Source organism: Salvia hispanica, chromosome 1 (genome assembly GCF_029641045.1).
Source record: "Salvia hispanica isolate PSC_SH4W2 chromosome 1, Shi_PSC_v1, whole genome shotgun sequence".
In the NCBI taxonomy this organism is placed as follows: domain Eukaryota; kingdom Viridiplantae; phylum Streptophyta; class Magnoliopsida; order Lamiales; family Lamiaceae; genus Salvia; species Salvia hispanica.
In genome coordinates this window covers 23,390,090-23,408,807 of record NC_142692.1, presented here as the reverse complement: position 1 = coordinate 23,408,807, position 18,718 = coordinate 23,390,090, and the positions used below count along the sequence as shown (strand labels likewise).

The 18,718-nt window shown below is 37.0% G+C and overlaps 1 pseudogene; it reads left to right on the top strand.

The window, feature by feature from the left end:
* LOC148933461 (protein FAR1-RELATED SEQUENCE 5-like) overlaps positions 1 to 17,185 on the top strand; it is a 32,449-nt pseudogene extending 15,264 nt beyond the window's left edge.
* Positions 17,186 to 18,718: the final 1,533 nt, after the last annotated feature.

The window sequence follows — 18,718 nt, the reverse complement described above, 5'->3', positions numbered from 1 at the left end:
GTGTTTAGTGCAGTTTGATGCATTATTTAACAGTATTTGTACATTTTTAGCCTTTATTTGTGCATTTAATTTCTATTGCATCTGTTATGTTCATTAAATTATTCAGTTATTTGTGTATTTTGTGCATTATTCAGTTATTTTATCTGCATTATTCGGTTAGATATCAACATTATTGTTGTTGGACACAAATTATTAAACATTATTCATTAAAATTTCATGAATTATTTGTTTGGATTTCATCATTATTGTTTCGACCAGAGAAAAGTTTCATGAATAGTGTAATATTTTTTGGTGCATTTTGGTCATGTTTTTTTGCATTACAACTGTATTCCATAGCTAAATTAATGTTTGCAGAAGTTGTATACGTTTTGGTTAAATTTTTAAGTACATTTTCTGCATTGTTCATTAACATTAGTCAGTTATTATTATGCATTAATGGTAATTGTGTACTTATTCTGTTTTGCAGCTTCCAAACATCCAAGGTTGGATATAGATTAGGCTGTGGATGATGTACTGCCTTTATCAATAGCACAAAAGTTTAAGGAAGCAGTGGAAGAACTTGGATTCGGGGCCATGCTACACTACAACATCAGCGAGATCCCCGGGTACATTGCCTACTGGGTTCTCAACTCATTGAATCTTGCACGCTGCCAGATACCTTTGTGTGGGGGTGGAGGCTTGACGATCGATGAGGACGATGTCCATCTGACGCTAGGTTTTCCAAAAGGGCCAACACCAATCTCAAGGCCAGTTGATAAGCAAACCGAATTCCAGTTCAACGACTACGTTGCAGAACGTTGTGGAAAGAGTCGTTACAAAATGACAGCGGGTGATGTTGCGAAAGTGATTAAGCAGGAGGTGAACGGTGGTCCTGATTTCAAACGGATGTTCATGTTCATGCTAGAAAATGCAGTAATTGAGACGCCGGCAGACGGTAATTTGAAGCCGAAGATTCTACATTTCATCGACGACGTTGATGAGATTAGGAATCTCAACTGATGCGGCTACGTCTTATCAGTATTGGAGGCCACCTATCCTACATGGAAGAGAAGTGAAACTGTATATTTCACCGGGCCTATGCACTTTTTATTGGTATGTGAAACCCTTTCTGCATTAAAAGTGAATTTTGGTCATATTGAAGCATATTTCATATATTGTTTTACTTATGCATTACTGTCCCTCATTTCTTGCATTAAAAATAATGTATTCATGCATTAAGCATACAAAAAAATGGATTATTGACCTTCAGTAACTCTGTGTTTATCAGTTGGCGTATGTGGACCGCGTGGTTCACATCTGGAGGCGAGTCAGCCGGGCCTGGCCAACAGTAAAAGGCTGGACGATGGAAAACTTAAAACAAAGAGAGGAGGCTGAGCGCGACCAGTTCGGTATTGGGAGATTGGAGGACCAGATAGACAAAGATAAGTATTTGGTGGAAGAGGAAGCAAGGAGATTGGAAGATGTGAACAGAGGAGGTGGTGCAGGACCCAGCAGGAATAGAGCTAAGCGTATAAGAGATAAGTTTATCAAGTCAAGCACTCTCTTGGGCTACGCGATTTCGACGTGGGTAGATGATTTCAAAATGATTCCTATTGAAATGATGGAGGATGACTGCGTAAGAGTCGGCAGTCAAATTGGGAAGAAGTTGTTGGGGTTGGAGGATGAACATGTGGTTGAGCAAGAAGAGATCGTTACACGTTTGACTCAAGCGAGGGAGGATGAAGAGGAGTACAGTCAAGAGTGGATTGATGAGATGGAAAAAATGATGGCGGCATACGACAAGAAGAAGACGATTGCAAGAGGCTTCGATAGGCCATCTTTTGTGCTGGACGGATTTGAATGTCCTGACCCGTTTGCTACACAACAAACCCAGACGACAGACGGGGCTGGTGGTTCAGGGACAAAAACCACTGATGATACAACACAAGATGAGCCGGGTGGCGCTGCTGACCAGGGTGGGGACACGGCATGAAAAGATGGTGGTGGCCAACATGAGAAAACTTCCAGTGTAGCAGCGACTGAGGTATGTTCTATGAAACTAAATGATTAAGTGTTATTAATTAGTAACAATATTACAGCTTTTCATTTGTGTTTGTTTGTTTGTAGGTGCCTAGAAGCAGTGGTGACGATGATGTGAAGGATAGGGTGGATTCAGCGGCAAAGAGTAAAGCCGAGAAAAATAAAGACAAAACAAAGAGTGCAGCCGTAGGGGACACCATCAAGGTAAAAATATCTCAATCATAATGCCATCAAGGTAAAAATATCTCAATCATAACTTGCATTGTGTAATAATATAATCTCAAGCATAACTTGCATTATTTACAGTACTTCTGTACATTATATGTATATATGTATGCATTATTCAGTGCATTTTGATTAATTATTTTTTGAAAAAAACCCAGACAACTAAAGGAAAACGCGCTAAGGTTCCGGCAGCGAAGAGAAAACAGCCAGCTAGGGATGGATCTTCAAAGGCAGCAATGGACATTCGGCAGGAGGTTGAGTATATAAAGGAAGCCTTCATTTTCTGCATTATTAGTTTGATGGCATGCATTATTGAATTGTTATATTATTTCTTGTTTAAAGATACAGGCTGCTGCACCCCGTAAGGGCGTAGTGATTGGTGTTGTGCGAACAAGTGAGCCACCGCAACTTGTAGATCCAAAACATGGAGGTGGAAAGGTTGGTGATAAAAAAAAAAAGCAAGAGGGAAACAGATCACACAGGAGTCGGATGCGGATGAGGTATTGAATAGTGCAGTTAATACAAGGACTAAAGTAATAGATCTACTAAATGATTGTTATGTGTCTTTAATTTTTTGCAGAAAGCAACCGGACGAATGAAGAAGCCAAGTCTGGCTACCCGGTCTCCATTCCACGAGAGAGTAGTTAGACTGACCGCAAAGCCACACACAGTGGACAAGCAGCTCTACTACTGGGTTCTTAGCACGGCGGAAAAGAACATGTAAAATTTATACTTTAGATATTCTTGCTTTTGGGACATATGAAATTGTTTTAACTGGTTAAACATGTACAGGGATCAAGTCGTCTACCACGACAACTGGAAGAGTACTGTGCAGATCGAGATGCAGTCATTAGCGTCATACAAGCCTGTGAGCCCCGATGTTATCGACACATGGAGCTCTTACCTGAATACAATGGAAAAGAACAAGGCGCCGGAGACAGTTTCCAAACTTTTCTTCTCAACAAGACCATGGGTGAGTGAACACCATTCTCTCCATGTTTCTGTCTCGTTACTATAATTATCTAAAGTTTGTAACGGCTAACACAAACAAACTACAGATTCAGTCAATGGTGGACGCACAACCTGAATGGACGGAAGAATTCCAGTTCGATACATTCTGGACCAGGGTGTTGGAGGAAACAATTGGAACGGGCAGCTATCAGTGGGACAAGTATGAAATGGTGAGTTGTAGTTAAATAATGTAGTCGTTTCTTAGATGTACTGGAGAGAATAGTGTGTGGTAATGCTGCTTCCGTTGTGCAGTTTTTCTTCCCAATTTGGGGGGCGTCCCATCAGTATGTGGTCTGTTTTGATCTTGGTGATTCCAAGATGAACATCATTGATCACACATTGGCTGAGACACACGGGACATTTGAAGAGAAATATGGGGACACACCCTCTATTCTGGTAATATACATTACACTACATATTTTGTGCATTATACATCACAAATTGTACATTATGTTCAATTGTTCAAATTTTTTTGGTTTTGGCGTGTAGAAAAAAATGTATTGCGCATGTCGTGACAATGCCGTGGAGGAACAACAGTGGCACCGTGGACACGGGGGTGTATGTGATGAGGCATATGGAGACGTACTTCGGAGAGAAAGAGAAGGATTGGGACTACGGTCTAACTGCAAAAGTAACGAAGAGCCTGGAATTGTTGCGCATGAAGTTTGCGACGTGCTGCTAACTTCTCCACACAACTCGAAGACTGGGACCAACCAAACACAAGCCACGAAGCATTGGATGGATAGGCCGCCTAAATTCAGCTTTGAAAAGTGGGTCGAGAATTATGGGCTCGATTCAACTAGATGGTTTTTGATTTGGATATGAACTAGATGTTTTTTGATTTGGATATGAACTAGATGTTTTTTTAGGATGGGAAGGGTGAACATCGAATTCGTGGGTTCGAATGCTTTGGATATCTTGAAATGTTTTCGATTTCTTGGTACTAAATGTTTTGAATACTCCTGAACTAGGTGATTTAGAATGTTTTGGATATGTAGGTACTAAATGTTTGCTCCACAAAACTGATAATTGCTTCAGATAACTTAATAATTACAAAATATTGCCTAATAATGTACAATATACAGGGAATAATGTATAACAAAACTATCGAACATATTAATGTTATACATTGTGCAAACTACAATGCATATAACTATACAAATAATGTAAATAAATTGATTTATAATGCAATATTCTGTGATGTTAATGAAGTGACATACCAATGCATATAACAAATAATGTAACACTTATACATGCATTATGTATGTAAATATGCCTGTAATGCAAGGTTATTCAAATTATAGAAAATACTGTTTCTCCAAACGACCGGCTCCTGTAATAATTCTGAAAATGAAACAAGTACTCAATTCAATTAATGTAACAAATAGATAACAATAATGCACAAAATAACTTTTATAATGAATAATCATTTAAACAATCTAGTTTAAAGTGGGAAGAAATAGACTTAAACACTGAGCATAAAACGCAACACAAAGAACAATAATGCTATTATAATGGAAATTAATCAAGATTTCCTCTTTACCTTACGCAGCTCATTCTCTGTTTCAAGCTCTTTAAGCATAGGACAATTTCTAGAGTCGTGATGGCACAACTCATCGCACGCCTTACACCGTCTAAGGGGCCTAGTAGCATCCTTGATAGCCTTTTCTCTCTTCGAAATCAGACGACTAGCGGAGCTGCTCGCGTGCCCCTTCGTCTTTACCACATCCGGAGGGTGGACCTCGACGACTTCCGGCCTTTCCATTCCATAAAACTGTTCAATCATTCGCCTCTTCTCAGAAGCGGATGGCAAAGGAGTTCCAGCTTGAAGTGAATTACCAAGTTCCTCCAATCCACCTACGAATGCACGAAGCACATCAATGTCCGTCTCAAATCGACGAAGAAAACCATAGAACAGTGAGATCCCTTGCTTTGAAACCTTTTGGGTTTCATCAACAATGGACTGTGTAGGTAAAGTCTCATCAACATGTCCATGGACAGCCTTAACCAGCGGAGTCTTCATCCATCTACTTGCACAGTATTTATCCGGAATCTTTTTTACTTCATTGTTCTGGAACAAAAAGAAGACATGGCTGCACAGATAGCCCTGCCTACTGAATAGTTTGCAATCACAAGAATATGAGTCGCCAGTCTTATCATGTCTCACAAAGTAGGAATCGCGAAGGCTGTCTCCAAGTTTGTAGGTGTCAACACTGTTTGCAGATGAGAACCCCAAAACGCGACATCTGTCATTTCCATCAACAATCTCCTCTTTTATTTTCTTGAACATACTATCTGTGTACAGAGTAGAAGCATGTTTCTCGAAAGGCAGAGTAGTGGCCAATATAGGCAGGGCAGTCGCGTCTTGGTAGTCCAGTTTTGTTCTACTATTCCGCTGAAAATCCACAGCTTGGTTGAAATTCAAGTAGAATTCGGCAATGTTGTTCCGTGGTTTGAGAAATTTTTTATAGAAGCTATTCTCTGACTCAGAAATAGAGGTGGTCCTAATCATCGAGCCAATCGGGAAATTGATACGCCTGGATTTTGCACTGTTTTAAGGCCATTATTTGGTCCGTTTTTGTCATCAAAATCACTCTACATGTCCATTATTTGCATATTCTATACATTTTGGTATTTTGACGTGTTTTGTGAGAAATGTGCATATTTGAGCCGAAAAGGGGAGTAAAAACGCATAGTCTGAAAATCTGGAGTCAGACGGCGACCGGCGACCGCCGCGAAGTTGTACGGCGACCGCCGGCGCCCGGCGGTCAGAGCTATGTGGCGGCCCGCATCGGAAATTTACGCTAGGAGAAGAGTCTCGCCCGGCGACCGCCGGAGGACATGTGGCGGTCCGCCACCGAAGGGTCAGAGTCTCTGGACTCCAACGCGGCGTCCAAGGTGCGGCGGCCCGCCGGAGAAAGGCGGCGAATCCGACCAGCCCTAGATTTGCTCCAAGATTTACCAAATTTTGAAGATCTTTTCCTTCTATGATGAGGAATAATCTTCCCCTATAAATAGGACCTCAAGCTTCATCAAAAGAGAGTTTGTTTTCCGACACACAACAAGAACACATTCATAGAGATCAAAAGCTAGAGTACTTCAATTGTGCAAGGAGTCGAAGAAGGATTTCAAGAACATCAAGAACGACAAGGATTCAACCTACGGGTTTTATTTGCTTTAGTTTTATGTTCAGATTGCTTTCCCTTCAATCTATGTTTTTAGTTTATTCAGTCATGTGTAACTAAACTCATAGGATTCTAGGGATGTGTTAGTAGCAACTTTGGTTATACAATTCCGTTTTCTATTTAATATCCGTTTTGTTTTTACTTTGTTTCTTCCCTAAGTTAATCATGATGCTTCATAATTGAGTGACACAATTATGTATGATTCAATACAACTTGCTTCATAACTGTGACAGAGTTCTAGCGAGTTAGATCCACTTAGTAGACACTACAGTTAGCTTCCTTTAATACGGCACTGTTAATTGAGAGTGAGGACTTTTCAAGGGTCTTAGGAGCTTTTTGGAGTTACGTGTTAGGATTGACAACCCTAATGTTAGTAATCAACGTTTGTTTCGCATGAGCATAAGCTAGGTGACTCGTCCTTTCAAAAGTATTAACTGTGCTAGGGTATTGTAGTTTGGAATTTGTATAACCATTAAAGCGAAAGCACATCCCTGGAATTCCCCTTATCTCTATACTTTTCTCTCCGTAATTTGCTTGTTTTTAGTTGTTTACTGTTTTTAATATTTACTGTTTTCAAAAAGTTTCCAATAATTCTTGCTTCTCCAGATAGTAATTGAGTTCTAGTAGAAGATAGACACTTTATGTACATCTTCCCCGTGTTCGATACCCGGTACTAACCTTTTGCTATACTATACCTACTCTGTATACTTGCAGGTATTTATAGTGCAAATAAAAAGTGCATCAGAAATCTCTGAAGTATGCAGGTATCCATAATTGCCTGTAGTCGTACAATGTCTTCAACCAACCATGGTCTTCCAGGTCGTAACGTTCAAGTACTCCATTCCACTCTTCTTCGAACTCGTCGGGTTCAAGCAGATCCGACCAGACGCATGCATTGAACTCTTTCTTGAAATCTTCGTCCCGCAACAACCGACCAGGAACTTTATTGGCCAACTTATGCATGATATGCCACATACACCATCTGTGGCGAGTCCCGACAAGAATCTCTTCAATAGCCGATCTCATCCCCAAATCTTGATCTGTAACAATCATCTTCGGAGCAACCCCCTACATTGGACAAAATGTCTAAACAGCCATGCAAAATCGCTTGTCTTCTCGTTGCTTACCAAACCAGCAGCGAAAGTCACTAGTCGTCCATGATTGTCCTTTCCCGTGAATGGCGCGAAGATCATACAATACCTGCGTAACATAAGCCAACATAATTCAATAAAAGTACATTGTAATGCATGCAAAATACATTGTAATGCATACAATAATGTACATATTCAAATGTTATAATGCACGACAGGTATACCTATTGGTGTTGTAGGTGGTTTCAAAAGCCACAATATCACCGAACATATGGTAATTTCTCTTCATCAAACCATCACACCAGAACAAAGCAACAAGCTGGTTGCTAGCATTAACCTCGTACTCATATGTGAATGCTTCGGACATCTCCTTCTTCCTAGCCATATCATCCAAAACTATTTGTACTTCAAAACCATGAGCGTATGCTTTGATGTCTCGTGAAGCATTCCTTATATCCCCAACATTGCAGCCAACGAGCTGAAAACCACCCAGAATTTCCTTCAGCACATTAAACGTGAGCGTGAGACCTATGTTAGCCTTTGAACAATCAAGGATAAATTGGTGATGTACGTCGTCCAACTTTTGATTGATTGACATAAACTGCTGATGCTCTGTCCCAACCATGTAATGGTTATGAACTTCGTTAAACTCCTCGACAGTATAACCTGAAACTCCTCCGTCGGAGAAGAACTTGAATGAGCTACTGGCTTTACAACTACAACGCTTGGATAAACGTCGACGTTTTAACGAAAAACCAGACCGTACATTTGCTTGGTCATCCTCGCTCGACTTCTTGCTGCCTTCCCTGTTGCATACCACGTTATACCAAGTAATTATACCATCAGTTTTCCTCATTTGTGATTTGCGAGTAACAAAACCAACAGCCCGGGCATACACATCGTAGAACGCGAAACAAAAATCCAGTGATTTGAACTTCTGGCCAACCACAAGCTTCAACTCTTTCGAACACTCAGGTACAACAACCACTGCACACAATCACAAAAAACAAAACTCAGCTAACATAAACATTATGAACCATAAAACTTGCATTATCTATCTAATAATTTACATTATCCAGAACTAAATCTACATTATATGTATCTAATAACACAACACCCTAGTTTAATTAACGTGTCTAAACCATAACAAAGGCAACATAAAACGTGCATTATCTATCTAATAATGTACATTATATAGTACTAAATCTACATTATTTGTAGCTAGTAACACAACACCCTAGATTAATCAACATTTCTAAACCATAAACAAGACAAACTAATACTTGGATTATTTATTCACAACTTTACATTATCCAGTAATGAATGAACATTAAGATTAACAAATAATACAACATCCAAGCCGCCCGTCCCTAAACCCTAGCCCATGCAAACTCAATTCTAAACCCTAGGCCACCCCCTTAAGCAAACTCATGCTCCTTGTTAGCGTCAATTATGGAACTAGATTTAATTAACAGATACAGAATGTCGAAGAAGTTTGCGTTAATATGTGTGATTAGGAAATTAATGAAACGTGGATACAAAAAACTATGACTTCTCAAAAAAAATTACCTTCGTCCATGTTTGAATCATAAGCTTCGTCCATTGTTGAAGAACCACCTTCTTCCATTGTATTAACGATAATATTCCAGGAACACTCCAAAAAATAACGCACAAACGCACAAACTGCATACGATAATTACAACCAAGGCAAGTTTCGCACAAACGCACGATTTGATTTTTAACGAAGAACTAACGTTGAAAGATGAAAGAGAAGAAAGGTTAATTTCACGATGAAAGAGAAGAAAAAATTCTGGGAGAAGAAGAAAAAAACCGACGCAATATTCTGTGAGGAGAAAAAGCATATAATATAGGAAAAGTATATGAATACACCTCTCTCTCTCTCTCTATATATATATATATATATATTAGCTATTGGTTATACAATATTTTGAGTTTTTAACATACAAAATTGATATTAGTTATTAGTTATTACCATAACTTAGTTAGTATTTGATCACACACCCACACACCTATATATATATATATATAGGTGCAAAGACATGTGTTTCTTATCTTTTTATTAACTATCCCATGCACACACGTTCACACATTTATACTATTCATATATATAATTATATTTCCATGCATTTTTAAAGATTTCCACACCAAAACATATGCACTATATATAGTTGGGTCGTGGATGTTACACTATGTGTCAAAAAAAATTCGAACATTTGGGAGATACAAGGTGGGAAATGTTCATGGGATTTGGAAACTGTGGAAAATGTGAGTTTTCAAAAAGGAAAATGATTGATGTGTTCTTTGAACTACTTTGAGATTGAAAAGTTTTCAAATGATGTTGACTCTGGTCAAAATTTTCGAACGTTTGGGAGATAAAAGGGAGGAAAACTATCACGTTTGGAAATTTTTGAAGAGTCTGAATTTCAAAGAGAAAGCGTTTAACTCTTTCTTTCGAGAAATTGAGGATCAAATATGAATGAGAAATGTGATTATGATGTGTTGATGTGTGATATTGAAGTGTAAAGTGTTTATGAATGTTCGACGTGATGAATTGTTAAGTGTGGACTATGGACTCGAATATGTGTCTATGCATGCAAACATATAAGGCTTGAGATATAATCTAGTCCGAAAACTTGAACTTGAACGATAGTTGTACGTTGACAACTTTTTAATCGATTTCCTAAGCGATGGTTTGAACAAATGATTATAATTTGGGGCGAACCATAACAACTTGATACAAACCATTACAAATCATAACAACTTAAAAAAAACAACACAGCACAAAAAATTTCAGCCATATTACAAACCATAACAACTTGAAAATATCCATAATCCATCAAGATATCAACCAACAAATACAAAATGCAATCCACAATCCACATTCCGCAATAAAAAACATCAACCAAAATGTCTTCAATAGCATATTATATCAAAATATATCCAAAATGAAGTTTCATGACAAGTCTTCAATATCGTCCAAGTTTCAACAAATAATGGAGATTGATTAATTTGTTGAATCTTGAGTAGACATCAATGCAATAACTACACAAAAAAGTTACATAAGTACTATAAATGAAATAATCAATAACAAAAAACTTAAATGCATAAAACTACCTTCTTCTATCTTTTGGAAATCTTCAAGAATTTCTTCAACACTAAATTTGGAAGACTTGCGAAGCCAATTTTGACCACAAACTAGATACTCGACAACTTCAGGACTTAAAGAGCTCCTATATGGATCAAGAACTCGGCCTTCGGTGCTAAAAGCTACCTCATATGCTACAGTGGATATAGGAACTTCTAGAATATCACGGGCAGCTTGTGAGAGTACATGATATTATATTCATTATTTTTCCACCAATCCAAAAGGTCAAATTTTGGCCCACCACTCTCAATGTCCTCCTTAAGATATTTTTGTACATCATTAACATCATCATGCCTTTAGTGAAAAGTCTCATACAAGGAACCCACCATTTTCATAGCATTCTTCAATACATCATTATCATCACGTGTAGCATTTGACAAATTCAATTTTGCATGTCCTACATTTTGTTGGAAAATTGGTTGTTTGTAATCACCACACATGTTAACTAATTCAGCCTCAACTTCATTTCCAAATGAGTTATCCAACTCATCATCGTACATATGTGCCAACACAAGTTTCACGAACTTCAACTTGTATCGAGGATCAACAACAACAACCATGAAAATGAGCTTATACATCTTTCTAAGATTCCCCTAATAATTGTCAATTTTTTCTTTCATTTTCTTTGCCATGATACTCATTTCAAAATCATCACCATCTATGAAAGCCTTCAACAATGCATGCACTTTGTAAATCTCATGAAGAAATAAATTAGAGGTAACATATAAAGATCCAGAAATCCTACTAGTTGCCTCAAGAAATTCAACATTAATTTTGCTTTCATCCAATCTTCCTCTTTTGGCACCCCCTGAACTCTATCTTCATCCACATCCTCATCCTCATCATCAATTTCAAGATCATTTTGCTTTACTTCAAGATCCTTTTTATATGTTGAGTCTATCAACTCATACCTATAAACAACTTTCTCAAATGTTGTTGCAGCTTCCAACATGAAGAATGTTGAGTTCCATCGAGTAGCAACATCTAAGCACAACATGCTTTTACTAGATATTTTTTCTAGTTCACAACACTCCTTAAATTTGCCCAGCCTAGTAGGTGAGTGCCTAATAAACCGAACAACATTTCTGATTTTCTTCACCGAAGACCCAATCTCTTTCAAGACTTTTTGCACCACTAAATTGAATATATGAGCAACGCACCTCATATGCATATAGTCTCAATTTCCAACACTTTCCCCCATTGCCTAATAGTTCTTTTCAAATAAACCAATGGAGTATTATTAAAAGAAGCATTATCAACAGTAACGGTGAACACCCTATTGATTCCCCAATCATGCAAGCATTTCTCAATTTCCAAACCAATATCTATACCTTTATGACTAGAAATTGGACAAAAATTATTTTTTTGTTCAATTTCCAATCATTATCAATATAGTGAGCAGTCAAACACATGTAATTCACTTTTTGACAAGAAGTCCACGTATCTGTGGTATGACACACTCTTTGGTTGGCCAATTTAAGCAATGGCATGAACAATTTCTTTTCATCTTCATAGAACTTAAAACAATCACGTGAAACTGACCATCTAGATGGAATCTTAAACTGAGGACATGACTTCAAACAAAAGTATTTAAAACCCTCCCCTTCAACAAACTTAAAAGGAAACTAATCCACAATGATCATATAAGCTAAAGCTTTCCTAACCTCTTCTTGCTTAAAATTCCAATTGCTAAGGGATGAGCTTTGACCAGATTGTAACACCAACTGTGTTTGCCTAGGACCTATAGTTGAAACTTTATTGCATTTACTCAAATGTGCTTTAAGTGAAGAAGTGTCATTCTTAGATTCTCCACAAAATATTTTCCCCACAATGCACACACTTAACTCTCTGTTTCTTATTGTTATCTAAGAGCGGAGTAAAATGATCCCAAACCTCTGATCTTTTCTCCATAGTTTTTCTCTTTTTTGTCTCTCCTTTGTCTTGAGGATCCTCAGATGGAGTATCTTCAGTTGCATTATTTTCGATGGTATCTCCAACCGCTTCACTTTCATTACACAACATCTATAATAAGAAAGATTTAGAGTTACTTAACAATCAATTTGCAACTTAACAATACATAAATTACATCAAAATTAATGAATAACATACATTACAACTTGATGCCGAATAATCTATGTTGTAGATTGGAGAAAAACAGTCTGCCTTTTACTTACTAAATCTGAAATCTGTAAGTACGAAAGAAACATGTCAAAATTAGCACAACACTTTTATCAAAATTGGAATAATTTAAACGTGTTAATTTGTACTCAATGTTTTATGCACAACTCTAAAACACTACTCCCTCCGTCCCGGCTAAGATGACACATTCCTTAGCCGGCATGAGATTTTAGGAGTTATTGGTTAAAGTGTTTAATTGGAGAGAGAGAAGGTGGGTGTAAGTATTAAAGTAGAGAGATAAAGAAAGATGGATATTTTAATAGGAGTGAGAAAAAGTGGTTGAGTGTATTAATTGGAGAGAGAAAGTTTCCAAAAAAGGAAACGTATCATCTTAGTTGGGACAAAACTAAAAAGGAAAACGTGTCATCTTAAGCGGGACGGGGGGAGTACTTATTAAATGGTTGCTTTATAATATTATATATATCACATTAGTTCCCTTTTCTTCATATACACATCAGCAACGGCTATCATTTAACTGCTAAACATGATAAAACTTAAACATCTAAATGAACTCAAATCCTCCTCAATGTATTAACTGCTCATACTCTTGAGGAAAACAAAAATCTAATAATCTGAAATTTAATTGACATAATCTGGAAAAAAATTTAATTAAGAAAATCTGGAAAAAAATTTCATTGACAAAATATGAAACAAAAGGCAAAAACTAATAATCAATTAAACATACTTCCATATTAAGAACTAGATAACTTAATAAATAAATGTTGAATTATTAGAGGGATGGAGGGAGTTGTAGTTGTGGGTTTAGGGGTGCAATTGAAGGTGTAAGTAGAGTTTTACCTGGAGTCGGAGCTGTGGAGAAGACGGCGTGAAGCTATGGAGGGGCGTCTGCGTGGTGCGACGGCATGGTGCGTGAGAGTCCCACCCCCTGAGTTGGGCCATAGTTGGCCGACGGAGGGGCGACAAGCGACGGATGGGCGACAGTCGACGGATGGGCGATGGAGTTGGTGGTGGATTGGTGGAGGGATTTAGGGTTGGAGGGAAAGGAGAGCGGCGGACGATTCTGATTCACAAACGTGAACTTGCGACTTTCAATTAGAGATTTTATTTTAGTTATAATTAAATAACATATATATAATATAAATAATTAAATATAATTCGGTTTTTTGGTTATTCGATTTTTTTCCCTACTGAACTGAACCGAACTAATAAACCAAAATTTTTCAAATTTTAAAGCCGAACCGAAAAACCGAACAAACCGAATCGAATTTTGAATTTTCGGTTTGGATCATTTTGGATATTCAGTTTTCGGATTTTATGTTCGCCCCTAATCCTCTTGACTGACGGGGGAGAGCCCGAGTACTTTGAAGAAGCTATGGAAGGTGTAGACAAGCAAAACTGATTTCTTGCAATGGAAGATGAGATGAAGTCTTTTCATGATAATGATACTTTTGATTTGATGTCGTTACCAAAGGTTAAGAGAGCTTTGAAGATTAGGTGGATCTACAGACTGAAATAAGAAGAGCACTCTTCGAAACCAAGATACAAGGCAAGATTGGTTGTAAAGGGTTTCAGTCGGATAAAGAGAGTTGATTTTGATGAGATTTTTTCACCCGTGGTAAAGATGTCTTCAATCCGATTTGTGTTGAGGCTAGTTGCAAGCCCTGATTTCGAGATTGAGAAAATGGATGTGAAGACTGTATTTCTTCATGGTGATTTGATTGAAGAAATTTACATGGAGCAACCAAAAGGGTTGAGGGTGAAAGTTAAATAGGATTATGTGTGCGAGTTGAAAAAGAGCATGTACCATTTGAAGCAAGTTTCGAAACAATGGTACAAAAAATGTGAGTCTGTGATGAGGCAACAAGGCTACACAAAGACTAGTTGTAACCATTGTGGGTTTGGTCAAATGATGACCAAGATTTTGCCAAGACGTAAGTTTGAAGCTTGTTGTTCTCTTGCCGGAATGGCAAGATCATCCACACAGTTGTGAGGGGGGAGATTTGTTGGGTTAGGGCTCCTAACTTGTGGAAAAAAGACTCATATATTATTGGCCCATTTATTTACTTAAATAGGTCAATGGAGAACTTATAAATACCTACAAAGAGTGTAGGAGCCGCAATATTGAGAGGAGAGAGAGAGAGAGAAACGTGTAGAATGAAAGAAGGGGAAAAAAGAGTGTTCTCCAAGTTTCTGCACTGCACAGTCTCGGGTTTTGTCTTGATCGGAGGTCTAAACATTGTCCGATCGACTTGAAATATTTTAACTGGTGGTAGAAGACTCGTGGTTCTTCATTATGACCGAAGGAAATTGAATTTTAACAATTAGATCTTCAGTTATAAATTTCTGAACGTGATTGCAGTTTCTTGAGATATTTATTTCATCTATTTTGAAGGTGTATTGATTAATAAGTGCCTTCGTTGTGTTGTTAAGGATTAGATATCATTGTAAACTTCTTGGTTGTATTCTCTCCTTGGTGATAGTGGATTTGGTAGATCGGTGGGTCTTGTGGTTTTTATCTCTTCACATTGAAGAGAGTTTTCCACGTAAAATCTTGGTGTTGATATTTTCTATTATCATTTCTCATTATCGTATTATTGATTCGTCCACAATAGGTGTTATTATATTGTACTCCTATCATATTCTTGCAATTGGGGAGGTTTGTTTATCTGCTGCACCTCAGAATTAGGTCATTCCTCCCAACAAATACATATGTTATCTTCTCAACGTCGCATTACAGAAGTTCAAGCACATGAGATTGATTAGGCGGATGATGTTGGGCTCAATAAAAAATCGTCTTTTAATTTGATGAGTAGACAAGCCCGAGGAAGAGATGGCATTGGTTTTACTATATTGGATGCTAAGAATTATCTCCGTACTAAGAGATAAAGAAGCATGGTATATGGTGAAGTCGGTTGTCTAATGAAATATGTTCAAGATCAGCTATCCAAAAATCCATCATTTTATCATGCAAACCAAATGGATATGGAAGAACAGATAACTAATGTTTTTTGGGTAGATTCAAGAATGTTGATTGACTATGTGTCTTTGGCGATATTGTGTCACTCGATACTACTTATTGTACAAATCATGGTAATAGGCCCCTTGTCGTGCTCTCAGGTTTCAATCATCATAGAAGAGTTGTGATTTTTGGTGCATCACTTTTTTATGATGAAACAACAACATCCTTTAAATGGTTGTTTGAAACTTTTTTGGAGACACACAATCACAAAAGGCCTTTCACTGTCTTCACCGACCAAGATCAAGCTATGGCAAAAGCTTTGCATGAGGTAATGCCTGAGACATTCCATGGGTTATGCACATGGCACTTAATGAAACATGGATAGTGTTTCTTGACTGATTTTAAAAGGTGTATGTATGGCTTTGAGGATGAGGCCAAGTTTGAGGAGGCTTGGAGTAATTTATTGACACAGTTTAATCTTCATGACAACACATGGTTGAAACATATGTACAATGTGAAGGCGAAATGGGCACGTTGCTATATAAAAGCCTTTACGTTTGGTGTGAGAAGCACACAACTTAGTGAAAATGTCAATTCTAGTATCAAAAATTGTACGATACCCAACTTAAACATCACACAATTTTTTAAGAATTTTGAGCGTGTCGTAGAGGATAAACGGTATAGCGAACTAAAGTATGATTTTGAGGCACGCCAAAAATTGCCCAGGTTGAGGTTGGAGAGTTCCACCATGCTACAACAACTTTCTAAGATTTGTACTCCGTTCGTTTTTTATCTATTCCAAAATGAGTTCATCTTGTTTGCGGCTGCATACATAGAGCATAAAGATGAGTCAAGATCATTGTTTGAATATGTCATCAAGCTAATCAATCATGATGGAAAGCTAATCGATCATGATAGAGAATGGAGGGTGACCTATGATCCTAATACAAAGATGATTCATTGTAGTTGCCGAAGGTTTGAGATGGTAGGATTAATATGTTGTCATTCTATGAAAGTGTTTGATGTGTTAGACGTAAAGTTGCTTCTGGATAATTATATACTTAAAAGATGGACAAGGGGAAATAGAAATGGTGTAGTGCACGACTATGTAGGCAATGAAGTTGAAGAAAATTATAAATTGCAAAGTGTTGAGCGGTATAGAAGACTATGTCAAATGCTTATAAGGTTGGATAATGAAGCTTTTGTTCACCAATCAACCTTCTCCTTAGTGCATGAAACAATGTATGTTCTCTATAAAAAGGTAATGGAAATGCGTTCAACAAAAGATGACCAAGAAAATAGGAACAATGCGAAAGTTTCCTCAGCTATCTCTCCTATGATAGTATCAAAAGGATTCAAGAAAAAGGTTGGTTCAAAAGGTTCGAAATGATCGAAGAGCTAGGTAGAACTTCAACCAAAACGAAAGAAACCAAATCATAAAGTACAAGGGAGTAGAATTATAATACTGTATTTTAGAAATGAAAAATCAGAGAATGACTTATTGTTCTATGGATGTATGTATCTCATTTCCCAAACCATATATTGCATATTTTAAAAATTAATTTGGAAATAAATATTATAATCGAACATGGAATCACGATATTTTACTATTATTTTGTTTTTATATAAATCGGTATCACACTTTTTCATAAAAATAGTGTTGTGCAAGTTGTTGTGTTTTTTCTGAATAGATGATATTATATTATTTTGTTATTTGGAGAAATGAGAGAAAACTTATCAAACAAATATTGTAGGAATTGGGCACACTTTTTAAAGCAGTTGGTATGCATTACCTGGAATATTTGGTCTTAACCGCAAGCATACATACCCACTGCCTTATACGAATTAACCAAATACAATTCTATTCACTAACAAATCTGATTCATTTGTTTAGTTTATAATTAGATTTGTATTCATAACCTCATATTTCTTGTTTTTATTACATTGATTTAGTTTCCATATTCAAGAAAGAGAAAAAGAGGGAAAGAGAGTTTTCACATAGATGAATATCGTTAAATGAAAACGTGAAATCAACTTTGTCAATTGAATTGTGAATCTGAAAAACGACGTCGTTTTGCCGACCGAAACGCAGCGGTTTAACCACAGCGATGAGTGTTGGGATTTCTCCAAATTAGGGGATCCTTTCCTAGTACCAGTATTCATTATGTGATTTAAAGTAAAAAATAATGTGGTTGATACTTAAAAATCTTTGGCAAAAACAAAAGCCTTATTACTAACACATACTTATATGATTGAATAGACGCACAACATATATATCAAAATACTTATTCCACAGTATAAAAAATAAAGTAACAAATCATGCATCCAATAAATAAATACATAATTATGAATAGTTATTATTTATTTAATTACTAAAAGTTAACATGTTAACAGTAAAATGATAGTTCATACTTTGTAAATAACAGGGAGCCGTTTGGTATGCCGAATTAGCCAAGATTGTATCTCATAGACTCTCTAATAACATGTTCGGTTGTTGAGATTCAAGAAAATCTCGGCCCGTAAGGCCTGCATCAGCCCATCTTAGCCGCTGTATTTGCATTGTTTAAGTGAGACTATGAATCAGACCACCCCCTTGTGTCTATTTTAATCGTACTACTCTCTCTTCTCTCTTTACCCCCCCCCTCCTTTCTATCCTTCTCTACAATCTATAATTTTTTATTGAAAGAATAATTGATTATAATTTTTTTGGTGAGATTGTTGATGCTGGTTTTTGGAGAGAATTAGATTTTCAAGATGCCATTCATATATTTTTTGGAATTTGATTAATTAATAAACCATTAGTGGAAATCAGTAGATTTGGGCAGAGTTCTTTAAAGAAGGACAAGAAATTAAAGGGTTATTTTGGATGGGGTGGTTAAGAATACCAATTAAATAAGTAAGTTCAAATTCCAAAAAGTTAAGT